The sequence below is a fragment of the Clytia hemisphaerica genome, unplaced genomic scaffold, assembly GCF_902728285.1.
Source record: "Clytia hemisphaerica strain Z4C2 unplaced genomic scaffold, Clytia hemisphaerica genome assembly, whole genome shotgun sequence".
NCBI classification, from domain to species: domain Eukaryota; kingdom Metazoa; phylum Cnidaria; class Hydrozoa; order Leptothecata; family Clytiidae; genus Clytia; species Clytia hemisphaerica.
Window position 1 is genome coordinate 149,033 of NW_027103421.1, and position 6,000 is coordinate 155,032.

Sequence of the window (6,000 nt, forward strand, 5' to 3'; positions counted from 1 at the left end):
GATGAATAAACTATTAAGCTTCCGACATTTCAAGCGTAAAATATTGAAAAATCCGATGCATGCTCTGTATTGACTAAGACTTACACCCATGACAAACTCCTATCAACAACCATCAAACAACATGACATAAGAAATTTGTTCTTAATGCTCTGTAAGCAAAAATTTAAAAGAAAACAGATAATTCCAAAAAAAAAGTTGTAAAAAGATTCCATCCTGGTTAGTGAGAAGTAGTTATAAGTAATTACTTAGATGAAGGGGCGTCATAAAATGATTGAAGTTCACAAAAAAGAGAGTTGCAAAAAGTTTGACAAAAAAAAGCTACTTGTTTAAAATATTCTATTTGAAGGACTCGATATAATTGAAAAACTTGTATTCTTTAGATTTTAAGCGTGCTACACAGTTGAAGTTTATGTCTGTGAACACAAAATCCACCGGCCCATCGCCAATAATTAATGCTTTAGCTCTGTCTAAAAGGTCAAGCCTTGCTTTGGTGATGTCAAGACGTATTTTGTTATTATGGTCTAAAGCATTATTTTTTCTAGCTTTATATACTGTGCGTTTCCCTAATAAATGAAATGTGACAATCATGGATTGCTTTTCACCACCAACACGATGAGCCCTATCAATATCAGCAGCGGAAATGTTCAAGTGATTGCAAAGATCCACAAACTTTTAACACATTTATCAGCGGACTCGTCAGCCCACTCTTCCATACCATTAATTCTTAAGCAATATCTCCTTGGATATTGCTCTTGATTGTCATTTTGTTTGGTCAAAAAATCTACAGAACTCGAAAGCACATAAACTATTTTGACCTACTTCCATCCTTTGAAATACCATCGGGTGAGTTTTCTCCTGTTTCTAATGATCTAAAAATAGAAGTTTTCCATTCAAAGAAATTACTCCTTCATAAATTAATTGCCCCAGACCAACATTACCATGAATTTAGTTTATACAATAATCAAGTTAAAGGGGGCCTTAGCCTTTTAGTTAATTGAATCTTTTATCAATTAACTAATTTGACTTATTATATTGACACAATGAATAAAAGAATCAGGTTGATAGACCATCTTGAGTATATGTTTCTAGCTGTTATACATAACGATTGATTTGACTGACATGACAATTACTACAATATTTTTTATACTTTACAATTATACTTCTAAAACTTTCTTTTATACTCATGGTGCTATACTACACAGTCACACACAGCTTATAATATAAACTTGACTTATTCCATGTTCAAACATATTGGTCTATCAGAGTAGATATCCGTCACCCAGATTCAGGCAAGCTTCATTCCTACATATCCCATAACAGTAAGACTTTCAATGTTTCCATCCAAACTAACATCATTCAAAGAGAAATTGAAAAAGAAGGGGATAAAGTTTTAGTTCCACGCCACCGTTGTGGTACTCTGCGACAAAAAAGAAAAGTAGAAAGAATTATAAGAAAGGTCGAAAACGAGAATGCAAAAGTACCCAGATTACCACCAATTGACAGGTTGCCAGGGAAGGAAAAAGTGATAAGAAGACTGTAGCGATAACTTAAGAAGTTTTTTTACTGAGGGAAGGGTAAATAAGAACTACAACATTGAAATCAGAGTATGATGATAAATTAAAGGCTTTTTGTACATCTATATATATGTGAAGAAATAAGAATTTCTGTCCAACTATATTCACTCAGGAGATTTGGGTGGCAGAGCAGCATATGCATTTCGTCCTTATTGGGACTCGTCAGCACTGCATACTGCACCCTGGCAGGCTAGATCGATTTAGCCAGCATCTCTAAACCACAAAATCACTTATGGTTCAAACTGAGAGAAATAGTGGACAGAAGGGAAATTTCCTACGGAATTCTTTGTTGACTCCTTTGGAGCCAAGCTTTACCGTCTCAAGAGGGAGGAAAGCCTCAACACTGCACGAGAGGAGGTAAAGAATATATATGTGAAGAAATAAGAATTTCTGTCCAACTATATTCACTCAGGAGATTTGGGTGGCAGAGCAGCATATGCATTTCGTCCTTATTGGGACTCGTCAGCACTGCATACTGCACCCTGGCAGGCTAGATCGATTTAGCCAGCATCTCTAAACCACAAAATCACTTGTGGTTCAAACTGAGAGAAATAGTGGACAGAAGGGAAATTCCCTACGGAATTCTTTGTTGACTCCTTTGGAGCCAAGCTTTACCGTCTCAAGAGGGAGGAAAGCCTCAACACTGCATAGTCAAGAAGTATAAAACCTTCAACTACTTCAAATGGAAACAATAAAGACAAAACTCACAAAACAAAAATCTAGAATGAACATTCACAGAAAAGAAATATGACATAGACATCCATCAATGCAAAACTAGTGATCCAAAGTGACTACAAGGAAGAAAGCGACTCAATATGAGTTAAGATGGAAAGAAGTAACTCAATATGAGTCAAAAAATATTTCAAGAAAACACATTATCTGTTCCTCAGTTCTCGACCTACACAGGATTTCGGCCATTTGTGAAAATATCCTCCTATATGATGGAAATAGGGTTGTGTAGGTAGGCCAAGCAGTGTTAATTAGACACCACCACAGATAAAAAGATGTAAAAAGATGTGTTTAGTGAAAGTATGAAACGCGCGCAACTACAAAATAAACTAAAACTTAAAATCCACGGAACCAGCCGATGAAACTAAAATAACAATGAAAAAAGAAGTGTACTTTCTACTAGACAAAGTTGCCACACCTTTGACACGTTTCTGCCACAACGTTGTAGAAAGCATACTAGATGGGAAGGAAATGGGATTGGATCGCAACTATCCAACACTGTGGCTCTCACACGCATTTTACAGTTCAAAGAAGAAGATGGAAAGAGTGGGAAAAGAATGAGAATTTAAAAAAAGTCGGACTAGAACCCGGTTCGAAGCCCCGTACACCCGTGACCGCTCACCGCAAAAGCTGGCGAACGACTGAATCTTGAGAAAGTTGAAATCTTGCAAATTCTGAAATATGACGGACAATCACCCTACGAAGACTGCAATCTAGCTTTGCGTTATCAGCACCCTGACAGCGCATTCTTTCAATGAAAACTTTAGCTTTAACTTTCAGGTCCTCGAAAAGTAACGTTGATCGAGCAATCCTGAGAAGTTCACCAACAAAAAAAGAATAAAAAATGGATTCAGGCATGTTGCTACATTCGAACTATAGAAAAAGGAAATGCGTCGCGCTTATGAAACAACTTGTAAATAAAAATCCCGTTGTTGATGGAAATATCTAGGTTTAAAAAAGAAGCATGAGATCCAGAATGTTCAATTTTGAGTTCAAGTTCATCTGGATAGATTTCTCCATACACAGATTGAAACAAGTTCCCATCATTGATAGCACACAAATCGTCAATGAATCTCTTTGTTGAATTTTTAATAAGATGCTTCATAGCTGTCTTCAACGAATTTTGAGTAAAGGACACAGAAGATTTGGGTTTTGTCTTTGACCAGTATGCTTTATCATTTTTCGAAATAGCGATGTATTTGCAATTGCCAGCATCAAAAACAAAATCAATGACTTCTGAAAGTTCTTTAATCAGCTTGTCATGAGGAATCTTTGTGTACAATGTACTTAAATCAAAGGTCGAAATTGATTTAGCATTCTTCTTTTTATTGATTCGGTTAAGAGACTCTAAAACCGGCTCACAATTTTGAAGTACCCAAAACTTGGCTTTAGTATGAAAATTTTCAACTTGACGGTAGATCAGTTTAAAAACAAGACTAACTGATTTGGAAATTTCTTTGGTTGAACAATGTTTAGAAGCAATGATAAATCGTTTTCCTGTTGGATTCTTGTGTTTCTTTGGAGTCCAATAGATACTAGGAAGGATCAAAATGGTACCCTAACTGTGCGGACGCATCGAAGCGAGCAGTGAAACTTCATCAAAATAAAAACTATAATAATTGCAACTCAAACATCTTTCAATATATGGATATCCGTTCAATCCTTCATCATTAATACTTTTAATCATCGCAATTCACTGGTAATATCATCTCTTCAACTATTTGACTCACTATGGATAAACTTAAAGAAGATCTCACAGCAGTAATAAACTCTCAATGTCAACAGATAAATGAAAACATTGCTACCTTCAAAACATACGTTGGGAACGAATTATCAAAAATTATTGAAGTCATTAGAGGACTTTGATAATCGTTTGGTGAATTCTGAAGAAGTCATAGCAGAAAATGTCACCAAACTTAAGACTGCTGAAGAAGCAATAACATTGAACTCTACAAAAATTGATGAACTCTCGACAGCCCTTGATGACACCAAAAATCTGTTGCTTGATAGAATTACACTACTGGACAAGGCCCTTGCTGCTCATACCGACCGTGGAATGAGAAACACCCTCACATTTCGTGGTGTAATTGAGAAAGAAACAGGAAGCTACCAAAAAACACCAAAGGTTTTGGCAAACCTTATCTCCAAAATGGACGCAAATAATCGTCAAGGTGCTCAATACGCTGACGTCCTTCATGCCATTGACCGTGCCCACCGCTCCAAACCGAACCCCCACCAACAAGCCCCAAATGATGCAAATATCGAAGCTACTGACCCCCGACCAATCCACGTGAAATTTACAAATTTGAAGGACGTTGAATATTTCAAAACTGTTGTGATCTCTTATAACAAGAAACTTTTGTCTCAAGGCAAAAAACCAAGCGTATTCGTTGACAATATGTTCAGTGACTATACTAATAAAAGGCGCAAACTTGCCTGGGAAGAACGGAAATCACTAAAAAACTCTGGGCTGAAAGCCCCAATGTTCATCAAATACCCAGCGACATTGATGGTTAACAATAATGAAACTGGGTTTCTAGTTTTAATTTTTGTATATATACTTCTCATTGTAACATCGTCTCTCTAAGAGGAAAAAGAATTCGGCCACTCTTTGTTGTTTGTAGGTCTGACAGGAGAAAACATTTATATTTTCATACTATATATATTTGCCTAGTACATCAGGATGTGCGAGGATGTCCCCTGCCTGTTGTCTAGTGCAGTCGGCTCCAAAGGAGTCTAAGGTGTTTACACCTTTGTTGATTCATTTTTTGTTTTCTTCTCCTGTCAGTCTACCTGGAGTTTGTTGTCATCTTGTACAGGCCGCTGGGGTAATGTCGCCTGACTGTCTTAAATGACAGTCAGCCTTTCCCAAGCCAGGATAAAGACAGAGGGACCCAGAGAAGATTTGCTACCTTCTCATTGTAACATCGTCTCTCTAAGAGGAAAAAGAATTCGGCCACTCTTTGTTGTTTGTAGGTCTGACAGGAGAAAACATTTATATTTTCATACTATATATATAGTGAAGATATGTAATATCTGTCATTTTAGAAAAAGAAAAGTATTGATATATAAATAACTCAAACTGATAAAAACGAAAAAAAGTTAAGAATATTTTTGTTAATTGTGTATATTTACGATTTTTTTGGTATTTTTTAATCATTCCGAAACAGAGGGTAATTTAGCAAAAAGTTAAAGGGAATTTAAATAGTGGTATGTGAAAGAAAAACCTAATCCAAATGACGATAGAAGAAAAGTAATAGTGGAGAAACAATGCATTGCAAAAAACTTTTTTGATAAACACACTTCCGTACAATCATTTACACGAGTTCATCATAATACATACAAAATGGGGACAAATACAAAAGCAAACACATCAAATAAATTAAAAAAAAAAAAGGAGAAAAAAAAAGGGTACATACACAAAACAAAACCCGAAGTCCCAGACTTGTGACTGGCATAGTGACTTTCCACGTGTTTAAGGGCCCACACTCAGTCGCCTTCGGAAAACATAGTAGAAAAAGGAACTGACCAGCAGCTTCCAAACAAATAACAGACAACAAACAGACACTACAACAAAATACAGTACAAAAGGGCAGAAAGACACACTGTACCAACTATCCCACATACACTACAGGTGAAACAAACATTTTGTAACAAACACAATCTTACATAAAAATAGAAAAAATCACACAAAAAC